Source organism: Desmodus rotundus, chromosome 11 (assembly GCF_022682495.2).
Source record: "Desmodus rotundus isolate HL8 chromosome 11, HLdesRot8A.1, whole genome shotgun sequence".
NCBI lineage: Eukaryota > Metazoa > Chordata > Mammalia > Chiroptera > Phyllostomidae > Desmodus > Desmodus rotundus.
The window spans coordinates 19,049,738-19,066,745 of NC_071397.1; the positions used below are offsets into that span (position 1 = coordinate 19,049,738).

The 17,008-nt window shown below is 38.4% G+C and overlaps 1 pseudogene; it reads left to right on the plus strand.

Annotated features, from left to right (window-relative positions):
• The first annotated feature begins 540 nt into the window (after nt 1-540).
• LOC112302390 (Golgi apparatus membrane protein TVP23 homolog B pseudogene) lies at nt 541-16,655 on the plus strand (annotated as a pseudogene).
• The last annotated feature ends 353 nt before the right edge of the window (nt 16,656-17,008 follow it).

A 17,008-nucleotide genomic window follows, 5' to 3' on the forward strand; every position in this document is an offset into this window, starting at 1 on the left:
AATATGTACATATATACCATGGTTTGGCAAAAATAGGTTTACAGGTGCGAGTCTGCAAGACAGTTTGTTTTTATACTATTCTTTGTTAATTACTGCATTGTATTCCACACCAACCACTGTAAGCCCACGTTTGCCGCACCCGGCACTTCGGAGGTGGCACAGGGCCACCATGTTGCAGCGAGTGAGTGACGATGACACAGAAGTGGCTGCCTGCCCGGTTTGCTACAGACAGGGAAGGTTAATAGACCCAAAAGTTCCAAAATCAGACACCCAGCAACATCATTCATTTCTTCATTCATTCTCTCTCTTTTTTATATTTGTATAGAATTATATTTGATCTTTCCAACACTGGTCCTTGAAACTTTACTCTGATCAAGAGAAAAATTAAATTAAAAAGGCAAAAATACAGCAAAACACACACACACAAGTATCTTACTGCATAATTAAAATCATTTGTATGGAAAAGGCAGTGTCGTTGTAGTCTGTCGGCTCCGTGAATTGCTCGAAGGCAGCTGTATTGCCCCTAGGGTGATAATTATCTTGTTATTGTCACGTGACTGTGGGCAGTCCAGAGTGTCGCTGGTAAATTAATGGTTGGCCCGCACTGGTGAAATCATATGGAAGAAAATGGAAAAATCCATTGGGTGTTTGAGTCCTGGAAGGCATCCCTTCATGCAAATAAAGCTGCTCTAGAGGCCAAATCCAGGGTCTTTTGGTTGGGACTGGTGGCCTGCGCAGCGCAGTGGGCGAGGTCTGTACTCAGCGCTCTCTTCTCCTTCAGAGCCCGTGGCGGGCAGCGGTCTCCATGCGGGCGCTCTGGGGCCACAGCAGGCGCAGAGCGGGCAGCAGAATAAACCTCACCAGCATGGCCCTATCTTATCTTGGAAAGCAGTCCTTAAGACAAAACACTGGAGATGACCAGACTTCCTGCAGAGAGAGACAGAAGGCCTCTGTGTTCTGTTATGTCGGCAGACAACTAAAGAGGTTCTTGACTCTGGGAAAGAAGTCAGTGTGTGTTGCAGAGAGCACCGTTGGGTTTGTTTTTCCATTTCAAAATTTGCTTTAAAAAAGGGAAAAGTGGTTTTCATGTTAAGTTTTATTTTCTTTCTGGCATTTGGGACTTGCAAGTATGGTGTTGCTAGAAACATTATCAAACTTTGGCTCATGGTATACAAATATGTGTGTGTACAGTCATGTAGTATCCATGTACCCCAAATTAATGAACGGGCCTGCATTTATGTTCGTGTGTAATGGCCTTTACATTTTGATCCATAACATGTAGAAAAATGTTCATCTATCTCTAAGCTCTATGTGCTTATGTATTACTTCTGTAGAAGACTTTCAGAAAAAAGTTTTGCTCCCCTGATCAGAAAGAACACTCTGCCTATGTACAAGTTAGAAATAATTGTTAATTTTGTGATGTCGTATGTACTTCATGATGAAACTTCTTACCCTAGGCACTCACAGGCAGGTAAAAACCAAGTTTGGGTCAGTGGCATAAACTAGTTTCTAAAATCTTTCTTTTTATTTGTAACAAGTTATGTACTTAAGGCACAATTAATAAAAATGGATTTTCATAGTATGTTTTGAAAGGATAACTAGAGATTTCTGCTGTTGCATTTAATTTTTGGAAAGGGTAGCCACGTTTTACTTTGAAACTTCCTGGAAGAGCTTCAGGGACCCTTGGCCTTATAAAATCTATCTTTTACCATGAAAAGATTATTATTCTTATGTCAGTGAGAATAGTCATTTACATACTTGGCATAATCAATATATTTTTCTTGCTATAATGGGGATTTTTCTATCATGCATTTGCATTAATTGCATTTCTTGAAAAAGCAACATATGTAACAATTATAAACTATTATAGATATCTATAAATTCTATAGTAGGCATGCTGTAATCCTTGCTGGGATCTTAATTAACAGACTGTTTTGTGAATGTATATGTTGTTAAAATTTTTAGAAGATGTTTTGTTTGATTGAATAAGTGTCTGTATTTGAGTGATGGCTTTGAAGGTCCATAACCTTATATTTGTATAAAACTCTACTCTTTTCAAAGCAAAATATGTATATGTAGACACACAAACATATATATGTATGTGTTATGCATATATTTCAACCTCAGAGGGCATTCAAAGCCTGTGGCAAGTAAGGGAATTATCTTTCTTTTTGTTTAAAGAAGTTCTCAAAATGCTGGTCCCCACAGTTCTTAGACCCCTGATAGGATCCTCTGACAGAGCTGATTGTTTTCACAACACAGAGCCTCAGCATTTGCTAGGGTTTACTGTTAATGAATAACAGGGGACTTTTTTCAAAGACAATGTAGCTTTTCTAAACCATCTTCCTAACTCTGTGAGTCCTCAGTCCTGGGCAGGGCAGGAATTTCCTTTCCACAACTCAGACTGAGTAAGACAGCTGTCAAACCAGCTCTACCTGCCCATATTCTCAAGCGTGGGGCGTGGGCCTTACCTCATTGCCCCACCCTCTTTAAAAAGTCATCTGAAAAGCAAGAGTGTGACTAAGGCCATATTCAGTACCACTAGAGATTTTGCTAGAAGCCCAGGAAGAGATTATTATAAACAATGTCCTTGACATAAACTGGTGATTCAGAAATGCTGACCTCAAATCAAGCGTCAGCTTGCCACCTGAAGTACTATCCCACAGAATGTCCTGTGTTACCTTGGAGAAGTAACTTAGGAATGATTCAGGAACATGAGTAGTAGGCAAATGCAGGCGTAGAATAAAAGGGTTCTTTCTGTCTTCTAACAAGTGCTCTCTAGAAGTGGAAGGCATACTATACAAGTCTTTGGAAGTAGGAACTGATGAATCCTCTGTGAGGATGACCGCGGGAGTGAAAGTGTGAGTGAAAAGACTTCTATGAGAAGTGGCTTGGGCAGGGCGGTGGGGAGTCTGGGTGAAGAGGGAGAAAGGGAGAAAAAGTGGGAACACGGAACAGCATAAACAGTAAAAATAAAATTATCAATCAATCAATCAATCAATAAAAGATGCCTAAATTCCTATCCACGTTGGAGTCAATCAGAACATATGCTGTCCAACACTTCTAAAGTTTTATTCTCTTTGAGAAGCTAATATGCTTTAAAAAAATGATTCTCTAGTACATTTAAGCTTGGGAGACACTACAAGTCATATTTCTTTTTCAGATACATGGTGCACACTAGTATATTAAATCTCAAACTAGGCCTTTGTTTTAACCAAATGCTTTGCAAATGTTTCCAGTCATAAAACTGGCTTTTGTCTTTGGTTGGTTTTCAAGGCTTTGGAAGGAAGCTTTTGTTTGGTTTTGCTTGGTTTTCTGCAAAATTCTGGTTAACCTGGTAAGGACACCAAACCTAATATAAATGGTTTAGGATGATATATTGCTCTAATAATATATATTTTCTAAGCAATATGATAAATACCAGTAGTCAGAAAACATAAGACAAAATCTTAAAATGTGTTTTTTATTGAATTTATAGGGGCAACATTGGTTAATAAAATTACATAAGTTTCAGTCATGCAAGTCTATAATATATCATTTGTATATTATATTATGTGTTCACCACCTCAAGTTTAAAATGTGTTTTTTTAAAATATTTTATTTATTTTTATTTTTAGAGAGGGGAAGGGAGGGAGAAAGAGAGGGAGAGAAACATCAATGTGTGGTTGCCTCTCAAGTGCCCCCTACTGGGGACTTGGCCTACAACCCAGGCATGCGCCCTGACTGGGAATTGAACTAGTGATCCTTTGGTTCCCAGGCTGGCTCTCAATCCACTGAGCCACACCAGGCAGGGCTATTGTTCATAGCTTTTGATCTTCTTCTTTTTCTTAGATAAGTCCCTTTAACATTTCATGTAATAATGGCTGGGTAATGATGAACTCCTTTAATTTTACCTTATCTGAGAAGCATTTTATCTACCCTTCCATTCTAAATGATAGTTTTGCTTGATAGATTAATCTTGGATGTAGGTCCTTACCTTTTATGACTTTGAATACTTCTTTCCAGTCCCTTCTTGCCTGTAAGGTTTCTTGTGAGAAGTCAGCTGATAGTGTTATGGGAACTCCTTTGTAGGTAACTGTCTCCTTTTCCCTTGCTGCTTCTAAGATTCTCTCCTTATCTTTAATTTTGGGTAACTCAGTGATGATGTGTCTTGGTGTGTTTCTTCTTGGATCCAACTTCGTAGGGACTCTCTGAGTGTCCTGGATTTGCATATCTAGTTCCTTCATCACACTAGGGAAAGTTTCCTTCATTATTTTTTTCAAATAGGTTTTCATTCCCTTGCTGTTCCTCTTCTCCTTCTGGTCCCCCTATGATTTGGATGTTGGAATGTTTAAAGTTGTCCTGGAGGTTCCTCAGCCTCTCCTCATTTTTTTGAATCCTTGTTTTTTTCATTCTGTTCCAGTTGAATGTGTATTTCTTCTGTTTGTTCCAAAATGTTGATTTGAGTCCAGCTTCCTTCCCATCACTTTTGGTTCCCTGTGTATTTCCCTTTATTTTGCTTTGTATAGACTTCATTTATTCCTTCATTTTGTGACTGAACTCAACTGTTTCTGTGAGCACCCTGATTACAGTGTTTTGAACTCTCCATCTGTTAGGTTGTCTATTTCCTCCTCCCTTATTTCTTTTCTGGAGTATTGATCTGCTCTTTCATTTGGACCATATTTCCTTGTCTCAGCACATCTGTTACATTGTAAGGGGCAGAGCCTTATGTATTTGCCAGGGCGGGGCAGCCCTCTTTGCTTCATTGTGGCATTGTCTGTTGGGGAGGTGTCAGAGAGGGAACAATGTGCTCGCTCTCTCAGTCCTAGCCTCACTTTCCAACGAACTCTCATGTGAAACTGGGAGTTTTTCCCATCGTGGCAACCCTTGCAGGTTTGTACAGCCAGAGGTTTCAAGGCTTTAGTTTCCTGCACTGGAACCCTGGGTTTGTGAGGTCTGTCTCGCTCCCTTCCGCATGTGAATGTGGGACCACCCGGTCAGCCAGCTGCTGCCTCACCAGCCTGGTCTGCTGCCTTGACTGGTGTCCTCTCCCCTCGGCTGCCCATCTCTGCCCCTCCTACTGGCCTGGATAAGTGTTTCTTCTTTAACTCCTTGGTTGTTGGACTTCCATGCAGTTTGATTTTCTGGCAGTTCTGGTTGTTGTTTTTTAAATTGGTTGTTATCCTTCTGTTGGTGGTGTGAGGAAGCAAACATTTCTACCTATGCCTCCATGTTGGCTAGAAGTCTCCTTTGACTCTGTTTCCATCTCTTTCTGTCAAAATTTAATCTATTATATAATAACAAAATTCTAGAAACAACCTAAATGCTATCAATGGTGGATCAAATTCTGGGATGGTTATTTTATAGAACATTATGCATCTATTAAAAGGAATGAGTTGGTTCAATATGGATTAAGATGAGAAATAGGATTTTATTAAATTAGAAAATATTGTAGTCTGTTCTCTGTCTCTATGAGTCTGTTTCTATTTTGTTAGGTTATTTTGCTTATTAGATTCCACATATAAGTGAAATCATGTGATACATGTCTGTCTCTGACTGGCTTACTTCACTAACAGAAAATGTGTGGGGTTTTTTTAGTCAAGTTATTATGGCTTCCTTCTAGAATGACATCCCCAAATATCATTTATCTTCTAAACTATGCTACATAATTCAAAATCCTTTACTGCAAAGCTCCTATCTTTCTGAGTTGGTGTGTGGCTCAGAGAAATGCTTTGCTCAGAGGGAGGGCAAAGTTGCCTGTCCAGAATCATTGCACCTGGAAGAAGGAAGGGTCATTATTTTAAGGTAGGTATACACACTATTATTGCAAATGCTACCTATGAATGGTGGTAGCGGTCATTTCAGCCATAAAGCAGAAATAATGGTGAACTTCATTTTATGAAGGTTCTGCTGATATAGATACAAACCAGCTGCTTTCTCAAAAGTAACTCTCTAAAAGCTGTGCGGTATCTTGAACTGGATCCTAGAACATATAAAAGATATTAGTGAAAAAAATCAAAGTTAAAGTTTGTATTTTAGTTAATAGTATTGGAACAATGTTACTTTCTTAGTTTTGATAAGTAACATGTTAACATTAGGGGAAGCAAGTCAAAGGGTATACACAAACTCAAATATCAATGCAAATTTTCCCTTAATTAAAGTTATTCCAAAATAAAAGATAATTTTTAACAATAAATCCAATAGGAGGAAAAAGTATTAGTTTCTTTTAAATGATCTTGGGAATCTTGTTTTCTGCTTTTCAATAGATAATATGTAAAAATAAAATACATTTAAAAAAATCTAAAAACAAACCAATCAAAAAGATCCAATGAAATGCATTTCTTAAACCTTCACAGGTGGAAGGAGGGAGGTGATTTCATCCTTGGCACCAGAATTCCTGATTAGAGAGAGCCCTCCCTTTATTTAGGAATATACCTTGCTAAGCCTTATAAGACAGAGCCTGAGAGCATGGTCAACCCCCTTGCTCAAATAAAAAGGAAGTTAGGGAACATTATTTAATGCATGGCATTAAATCACTTTCTGGTTTTTAGACAAAGGGGAAAAACCAGAGAGATAACAGAGAAGGGAAGAAAAGATGGCAAGATCTAATGATACAGCTGTGCCAGCAGAATTACTCAGGATGAAACCATCAGGGAAAAATGCTGAGCCACAGGAAATGGCCAAAGCCTTTTAAAATCAAGAATATCAAATGCCTCAAATAGTTTGTATTGTTACTCTATAAATCTCTCACTTGTCTCTTTAACCTTCAAGTTAATAGTTTGTATTTAGTATTTGGAGTTCATGTTTGTGTACAAGAGTAAGGAGTTGGGAAGTTTGGGTGGGAAGTAGGAAAAAAACTAATCCTTTGTGTAGTGGAAATAGTATAGAACAGAGCCAATGTGAGTAGTACAATTAAATAACTTTTAATGTTCATAATCTGAGAAAAAGAACTCCAAAGCCAAGGGCAACCATGACTGGTTGGATTTTATGAGTGATCTTGGTATTACACAATCCACTGACAAGGAGATAAAGCCAATTGTATCAAACATTTCAGAACAAGAAATTTGAGTCATTTAGGCTTCTTTATGATCAAAATAAAATATAATATGCTAAGTTAATAGGGGCTTGACAGCTAAGCTTAGTAATGTTTTCATGTAAAAGAATTGAATTTTATAGCAATTGAGATCAAGGCATTTTTACATATTATTTACAGATATGACCAACAAACACAATTTTGATTTATGTAGTCTTTTAAAATATTATGAATTAGCTTTCAAAATTGACAAATAACATTTTTACCATAAGAATCTCAATTCTGGCTTCCCTTGAAAAGTCAGAAGCTGTGGCGATTTGATTGGAATTATGGAATTCCAAACGCTGCAATAACAGGCGGAGACTGCACAGAGGATTCCCCCTCAGGACCAGGCCGTGCTTTCCAATTGTCAACCATCGCCGCCCCTGCCTGTAGCCTTGCACTGAGGCCCACTTCACTCCCTTGCCTGCCTGGCCATCTGGCATTGGAATTGGCAACCACAGCCCTATCATCCATCGTAATTGCTAAAGAGGCAAATGAACTTTAATGTTAGCATTTTGCATATAACACCATACTTAGAAAGATATACGACATTATTTAGAAACAATATAGAAAAATATGACCTTTGGCTTCAGAGGCAGGCAGATTTGTTTTCTAGATTTACTTAGATATAATTAACTTATAACATGTAAGGTTAAAGTGTACAATGTGTTGATTTGATACATTTGTATACTACAAAATGATTACCACCCTAGCATTAGCTAACATCTCCATCAGCTCACAAAATTACCATCCTGATATGTCTTTCCAAATTAGTGGTTTTTATTTGTTTGTATAGATATCCCAAAGTGAGATTGCTGAGTCATATTGGCAATCTATTTTTAGTTTTTTGAGGAATCTTCATACTGTTTTCCATAGTGGCTGCTGTGATTTTCAGTCCCACCAACAGTGCATAAGGGATCCTTTTCTCCACATCCTCACTAACCAACACTTAACCTCCATTCTGAGGACTTTTTGTCTAGTCTTTTTCCTTATACATTTGTCTATCTATCTATCTATCATTTATCTATCTATGATCTATCATCTATCATTTGTCTATCTTTATGTCTAATTATGAATATAGTGAATACACAGTTTCACATTTTATGATTTTACTTACAGTTACCTTGCATGAGCCTTAGTTTCCTTTTCTGTAAATGGGTACAATAAGCCCAACTTTGCACGAATTTTATATGAATTAAATAAGATTCTATATGTGAAGTTATTAATATGCAGAAGTAGTAGCTACTCAGTAGGAAATGTCTTAAGTCTGGTTTCCATTACTTTCTGTTCCAATGACACAAATGCCTAAAGTTTAGTCAGTGGGTTTATTAAAAAAATAAACAAAAACCTAACATGAAGGGCTAAGGTTTTCAATATAACTGAATGGTGTTTTTCTGTAAGTTTTTGGTAGTTTTTAAAACAGGTTTAAATTTCTTTGACAGGTAAAATTCCAGGTGATTTGGGTTGCTATTACATTGAAATCTAATCCAAAAGTGTATTTCATGATAGAATCACATGTTTTAAATCTGGTCCAGATCCAAGCTCTGCAGTCTAGACTGTATTGAAATAGAATAAAGTTAGTTGGGAGAGTGGATGCCGTGAAGAATCAGAGAAGTTGATGCTGACTTAATCTTTCCTACTCAAGCTGACAGTCACGCATTTCTTCAGTTTAGCCTGTGTTCTCATATAGCGGGAGAAAACAGTTAACGGATGGGTGTTTGTGTTTGTGTTTGTATCCCTTTAAGACTTTCACTGGCTTATAGAAAAGGGAGCACATTAGATGTACATGTGTAATGAAGAAAGGGGAACTTTTACAGTTGTTTTTCTTTAAGGCAGCTATGCTCACCACTACACCACCAATGCCAACACACGGTTGTGTTTCTTAAAGTGGTGGGATGCCAGAAGAGATATTCCAAATGGAAATTGCATAAGTAAATGATTTAGTCAATGAATACTTCTTGATGCATTCTATGTATAGGTACTTGGTGACATGCTCTAGGCAATCTAACATTGAATGAGCCATGTTGCCTGCCCTCAAAGAGATAATATTCTAGGAAACAGAGACCCAAATAACTGTAGTACAGGAAATATGTAGTATGGACCATACACAAGACACAAGAAGTAGAAGAGAGAAGTTCTAGCCATAAGGGTTAGGAAATATTACAGAAAAGACAGCACTCAAGTCAAGTATGTTTTTCCAATTCTTATTAGGAAAACAATGTGTTTATTAGATAGAATTTGGGAAATGCATACAAATATTTTATAAAGTAACTAAACAGAATTATCTTTTAATACAGAGATAACTATTGTTGACTTTCTACAACTTGTACTTTCCCATATATACATCCATGTTTTTCCAAATTTATAAACATACAAAATAGAGTTTTAAATGTTCCTAATTTATTTAAAATTGTAGTCTGAGCATTTTTCTTTGTCATTAAATTCCTATAAAATATTATTTGTTAATCTCTAGTAATAGGAAATAGTTTTATTCTCTATTTCCAAATGTATACTCCCCAATCTAATTGTGAGAAAGCATCAGAGAGACCCAAATTAAGGGACATTCTACAATACAACTGGCTAATATTTTTCAAAATGTCGAGTTGATGAAAAACAAAGAAATCCTGAGGTACTGGCCTAAATTGGAGGAGACTAAGGAGCCATGACAACTACCTGCAATGTAGGACCCCAAATTAGATCCTAGACCAGAAAAAGGGCGTTGCCAGGACAGCTGGTGAAGTTCAAGCATTGTCTATAGATTTGCGAGTAGTATCATATGAATGTTCACTTCCTCATTTAGATAGCGGTATTACAGTTATGTAAAATGTTAACACTGGAGAAGACGAGTGAGGAGTAAATACATACAGAAACTGCCCTGGCTGGTGTGGCTCAGTGGATTGAGTGTTACCGGCCTGTGAACCAAAGGGTCGCTGGCTCATTTTCCCATCTAGGGCACATGCCTGGGTTTCGGACCAGGTCTCCTGTGGGGGGCATGGGAGAGGCAACCACACATTGATGTATCTCTCCCTCTCTTTCTTCCTCCCTTCCCCTCTCTAAAAATAAATAAATAATCTTTTTTAAAACAGAGAAACTCATGCAATTTTCTTGCAGCTTTTAAAAATAAGTCTAATATTATTTCAAAGCAAAAAGTAAAAGAAAAAAGTGGATAAAGCATGAAAATTTAAAGAAAAAATATGATTTTATGGCACCATAATGTTTCATCAGATGAACATATCTTAATACAATCAATTTTCATTATTGATATTTGTTTTTGTTTTGATATTACAAATAATAATATCTTTGCTGAAATGAAAGATATTCCAGTAATGAATGTGTGATGGAGAAGAAAAGATAAATTCACAGCTGGAAAGATATGATCTGGAGAAATATGTGAATTGGCAACGAAGGCATGACTAAAGTACTATATGAAGTCAAGTTTCCCAGAAGAGTAGGGTCTTTTGGGAAAGAAGTTCTAGGTTACCAGACTGGTGACATGGGGTTATGTGGCAGTGGGCTGTAAGGTCAATGACTCTGTAAATATCGGTTGATATTTGATGGCTTGGAGGCTTACCTCGAGGTGATATCTCTTTTTTCCACCTGATGCCCTCTATTACCTAACATAATATTTGTGATTTTTTCAAAAGGATGCTGGGGCATTTAGGAATATAAAGATGTTTATGAGAATAGTAAAATTTAAGGAATTTAGACTCTGAAAACAAGACCACTTACTAAGTCTATGCAAAAAATATCAGTTACTCATTTCAATTTAGAAAGGTGCATATTTGAAAACCTGACCTTTAACAAGCTGCGAACCAGCTGACGGCATCAGCCAGAAATAGACCTGCGGCCATTTGCCTTTGATAACATGTCCTGAAAATGTTCATTTTTTACAAAAATTGAATATAGAGACATGAAATAGTAATAGGGAAGTGCCCTTTACATAGATAAGATACAGTTAACAATTACTTATCTTTAACCAACACCTTACATGTTATAAATAATAAATGTGAAATGTAACCTAAACTTTGACACATGAGCTCAGTGAAAGCTATTTTGAAGCCTGTTACTCCAAAAGCTTAACCTTTCGTTAAAATTCTATAAAGCTGGTTTCAAGACATAGGAGCAAATTAAATCTTTATATAAATATTATATAAATAGATACTCCTTCCATTGAATTATTCTTGATTGAATTTCTTAATATCGCAATTGGGTTTCCTGTTCATTAACTTCTGAAAAATAATACAGGAAATTCCTTTAGTCTACGGGTATTTAGTATAGAGTTAACACTTCACAATAGGAGATATGGAATATTTAAATGCAATCAGTAGTTCCATGGTACACACATTTAACCAAGCTGTTCTCTACGTGTGTACAGGGTGTTCGAAAATCTGATTATAACAGAAATCAAGTGAACACTTCATGTATATTTCCCTTAAGTTTCCTGTCCTTTTCTTCAGAGAGACAAATTTTAATGTATGGTTATCTGTATATAAACAGATTAGGTAAGTGCCTACTTATTTGGTTTTAAAGGCCTCTGGGCAAAACTGCTACCACCCCAAATGTTCCAATTATTAATAAAGGATGGCCTTTACAGGCTTATTGGCATGTAGTTAACTGGGGTCTAAGAACTATTCCAGATGTCAGTGCTGAAGCCCACCAGCCAAAGATCACCACACTGTGCATTCTCCCTTAAAGCAGTGCACAGTGATGAAAGCAACTCGGGGACTTCCAGGGGTGGGAGTCCCTGGTGGTCTTTGGCTAGTTGGCATTGATTTCTGCTAGTAATTTATCAGAAATTAGTTTTCTCAAATGAAGTCAAAGGGTCTGGAGGTTTGGGCTAGAAATAAATAATAAAGGTTTATCCAAGGGTCTTGGAGTTTGCAAACTGGCAACACCGCTAAGCAAACTCCAAGAGGTATTCCAAAGAAGAAAGTTACACATTCTTATAGTAAAAAGTACATTCTTAAGAGTTATCAGTCACTCAACAACAACAACAAAAAAGTACAATTGAAAAATGGACAGAGGATCCGAATAGTCCTTTCTCCAAAGAGGATCTACGGATGGCCGGTAGGTATAGGATACTCCACGTCACTGATCATCAGAGAAATACAAATTAAAATCGCAATGAGATATCACCTCACACATGTCAGAATGGCTATCATCAATAAATCAACAAACAATGAGGGCTGGTGAGGATGTAGAAAAAAGGGAACCCTTGTGCTCTGTTGGTGGGAATGAAGACTGGTGCCGCCACTGTGGAAAACACGATGGAGGGTCCAAATGGAACTGCCTTGCAACCCAGTGATTCCACTTGTGTGTGCGTGTGTATGTGTGTGTATAAATATACCCAAAACACTAATTTGAAAGAATATATGCAACCCTATGTTCTGCAACATTATTTACAATAGCCAAGATATATGGAAGCAACCCAAGTACCCATCAATAGATGAGTGGATAAAAAACTAGTGGTACATGTATATGGTTGACTGTTACTTGGCCATAAAAACAAGGGAAATTTTACCATCTGAGACAGTTTGGCTGGACCTAAAGGGTATTATGCTAAGAAAGAAACTGGAAACTTGATATATAGAGTGATAAGGAGACATTGTGCTAAATTGAGTGACAGTAATATGTGAGAGGCTATTAGAATGACACCATCATTCCCCAGACATCCCAGTGCAGTAAAGAGAGAGAATCTAATCAGTACAACAACATAGAGTATATGCAGAAACAAAGGTCACAGTATGTCTGCAAATGACACAGCTAAATGAAAAACACACTAGTCTCAGGGTCAAAAAGAAGTGATTTTATTCCAGATTTTCACATCAACTACTAGTGTGAGTTTGGGCTAGGAAATTTTCCCTTATGACCCTCGATGTCTTTATTGGTAACACAGAAAGGGTCAAGGACTTGACTAATGAACTACTTATCATCCACAAGTTTTTTTTGCCTCTAAATATCATATACTGGTCACAATGCACTTTAAATAGCCAGCCCATGGTAAAACAAAAAATGAGAACAATCTACCAATATTCTTGCTTTTCAAATCTGAAGCAGAGACAGAATTGAGTGAGGATTTCCTTCCATTGCTACTAAAAAAATGAGTATATTTATTGGCATCCCCTGGAAGTCTTTTTTAAAGAAATTTTTAAATCCACACTCCAGGATATATTTTTTTATTGATTTTAGACAGAGGAAGCAGGGAGAGAGAGAGTAGAGAGAGACAGGCAGACAGACATAGATATGAGAGAGAGACAGCCATTGGTTGCCTCCTCTATGCTCCCTGACTGGGAATCGAACCCACAACCTAGGTATGTGCCCTGACCGAGAACCAAACACAAACTTTTGGTATACCAGATGGTGCTCCAACCAACTGAGCTACCTGGCCAAGTCTCCCCTGGAAGCTTTTTAGCAATCTGGAATCTCGAGCCCATCCCAGACCTACTGAATCAGAACCTGCATTCTCTGAAGATCCCCAGGTAATTTATGTGCAGAATAATGTTGGAAAATACACTGCCCTAAATCATAGCTAGTATGTAGAATTCACAAGTCTCGCCTCACCTTGTCATCATTCTTGATTTCAGTGCCTGGCCTGTTGCAGGTAGCTGTGCCACGTGGTAGTAGAAAGAGAACAAGACTCGCTGATGCTGCTGAGAATGGTTCTTCCCTGTTTCTGATTCTTCCTTCCAGGTTCAGATAGGATTCTTCAGGCTTCTCTTCCCCTTCACTTATGCCTCTCCAGGAGTGGCAAAATCTCGTTTGGTTAATTTCGAAAGAAAATTTAGGAACACTTAGTGTATTTTCTGCCTTTTTACTTTTGGGAACTAACTGCCCCCAGAGAGCATGCATTCTACACTGTCCTCCAGGGGACTCGCCCATCCCTCCTGGAGTTTGGTTATGGTCCTGTTTCTCTCTTCTAACAACTGGCTGCGTGAGCTTGCCTGAGTCTGGGTTAAATTAAGAGGTCCAGCTGGTGCTCTAAGTATGCTATGTTATCTAACTTTGCCTTTATCTGTAGTTGACGTGATTATTCCATGTCTTGTTTTACATTTTCTTCAGAAATGGACGTGGGGAAGGTGACAGCATTTTTAGGCACCCTCGGTAATCCCAGCAGTAATCAACAGACCTGAACCTTGGTTAGGGTGTTCACAAATGATTCAACCTCTTTATTTGCTGAAACCTAATTTTCTCCTCTGGAAAGTGGGATGGTCGGATAAAAGCAGTAATTCCCAGACCTGAGTAAGCCTTAGAATTACCCATGGAGTTGAGAAGACAGTTTCTGAACCCAAATCAGTAGCCATGGGGAGTCCCCAAATCTGCCTATGTAAAAGTGATTTGGGCGATGCAAATCCAGACATCATTTGTTGGATCTCTTTGTCCATGCTGCTCAAAATATGATCTGTCTCCCAGCTGCAGAGGCGCTACTTGGGAGCACGCTAGAAATGCAGAATTCCCGACCCTGCTCCAGAAGTACTGAAACAGGATCTGCCTTTTGACAAGGTTACCAGGTGTTTTGTAGGTGCACGCTAAGGACTGATAAGCCCTGTCCTGGACTGTATTATCTCAACAGTCCTTTCCACACTGGAACCGTTGTGCTTCTATTTCCTTTTCATTGCTTTATCTCTGGTTCCTGGCATATAGCAATGTGCTAAATAAATATTTATTGAACAAATTAATCCATCTGCTGTTCTGTTCAGTGGAATGTGACAACAGCTTGAACGCTTGGGCATGATCCTCTGCGTTTATCCCTCAATAAACACAGTCAACAGAGGCACCCGTCTATCTCTCTGACCGCTGATGGAGTAACCGTGGATCCCAAATCCCGCTAATTATATGCTTCCTACCCTTTTCTGAATTCTGATAATAGTTTGATGAGAAAAATCTCCTAGGAAGTAATGTGGCTCACCTTATAATTATGTTCTTTCCCATTGTCTTACCAAATTCAAAGGGTTTCTCTCAAATTTATACTCCTTGATTTCATTCTGGTATTAACAGGGGAGCCTTGTTTTAATCTTCACCTGAGAATACGTTGTTTTTTAAATTGATTTAGAGAGAGGGGAGGGGGATAGAGAGAAACATTGACCAGTTGCCTTCCATACATGCTCTGACCTTGGATCAAACCCACAAGCCAGGTATTTGCCTTGACCTGACATCGACCTTGCAACCTTTCGGTGCCTGGGACGACTCTCTTACCGACTGAACCACTCAGCCAGGGCAGAGGAAGCTTTTTGGGGAACTATATAGATTTCTTAGTTCAGTTTTTGATCACTTGCTCTTTGGCTTTTTAAAAAAGTATCCTCTTTTTCTTAACCTCTTCTTTATAAAAACTATCCATCTCTTATAACACAACTCAATTATCACTTCCAGAATGAAGTTCTGAAATGCCTACTACTAGCTCTAAGATTTTTGTCATTCACTTTACACGTGCTAGAGAGAAAAGACCAAAAGGAAAGCAACTCACATTCAACAACTGTGAGTTTTACAGGTCCAGCACAATCTTACGGACATAGTAAATGGTTCGTCACGTGGGAGGAGGAATTGGTCAGTAGGGCTGGTCCAGGGCAGTGAGTTACCCCTTGGCCCTTTAAAGAAACTCCAGATTCTTGAGACTTGCTCCTGCTGCAGATGTTAATTCAGAAGGGGTGGGAATGAGAACCGGAATTTAAATTTAAAAATATATATATTTCCCAGTTGATTCTAAAGCATAGCCATGCTGAGTATATATTGAAATATCCAATTTTGTAGACAAGAATGTTGTTCTGGGGCAGATTCCAAAGTCTAATGATTATTAAGAAGGCTTTCTACCTCCGCCTGTTAGTTAAACTTTGAGTGGCCAAATATAAAATATGATATTTTGTAAACAAAAGAAGAAAAAGAAAAGTTAGACACAAATGCAAAGCTGACAAAAATTATAGCAGCACAGTCCAACAACTTCTCAATACACGTGTGGGCTGGTCTTTGCTCTGGCGAGGAATGAAATCTTGATTATTCAAAAAATCAAAAGGTGGCCTGGTCTGACGTGAGTTAAACATGTTTCTACCAGTTTTGAAGATAATTATTACACGATTGTGGTATCTAAGGGGTATCGAGAATAAAAATAGAGTTTTCTTCCATATAAAAAGAAGAAGAAATGCCTTAAAACTTACTGCCAAACTTCACTTGGATTATTAGCTGTTATTCGGGAAGTAATATCAGGCCGTACAATTACTGACAATTAGCCTCACTACCTCATAAAACGTTCCTCACAGGAAGTAGCCAGGACCTAATTTTGCCATCTCCACCTGTCTGTAGTGTGACTGTATGGGGCTTGGGCCAAGTGTGCTGATGAATTTCCACAGGTGTTCCCAAACTTCCTTTTGCAAACTTGTTATCCAATAGGATTTCTTGGTCATGTCAGTCTGTATCCGATCACATACTATTCTTGCTCACGTCTGAAGAAGTAGCAGTGGGCACCAGTGCTGGGCACGTGTGGAGAGTACACAGGTGTGTGACGTTTGTAGCAGGACAGGTTGGGCCCGTTTATGGAGACTGGTGGAACATCCTGGCACTCGGTCAACGCTTGACTTTCTTCCCGGCTCTTTACTCAGCAGATCGTCGCTGAGCCTCATTACAAGAAATTGTGTCTCACTCTGTCCTTCCGTTCATGCCAACCTGTATTTGTTCCGCTTCTGCACTTAATTCAATTTCTGTTGCTCAACCGAATGTCACACCTGGGAGAAGACTGCCTACTATTACGATGAGCCTTTAGCTCAGCTGACTTTAGTGTGATAAAAAGATAAAGAAAGAACCCTTCCGTGAGCCAGTTAGCATTGCATAGAGTGGGGGCTCTCAAACTGTGCTCTTGGACTAGCAGCGTAAACTGTAGCGTTTGAGTTTGTTAGAAAAGCAAATTCTTGCCCTGGCTGGTGTGGTTCAGTGGATTGAGCATCAGCCTGTGAACTGAAAGGTCACTGG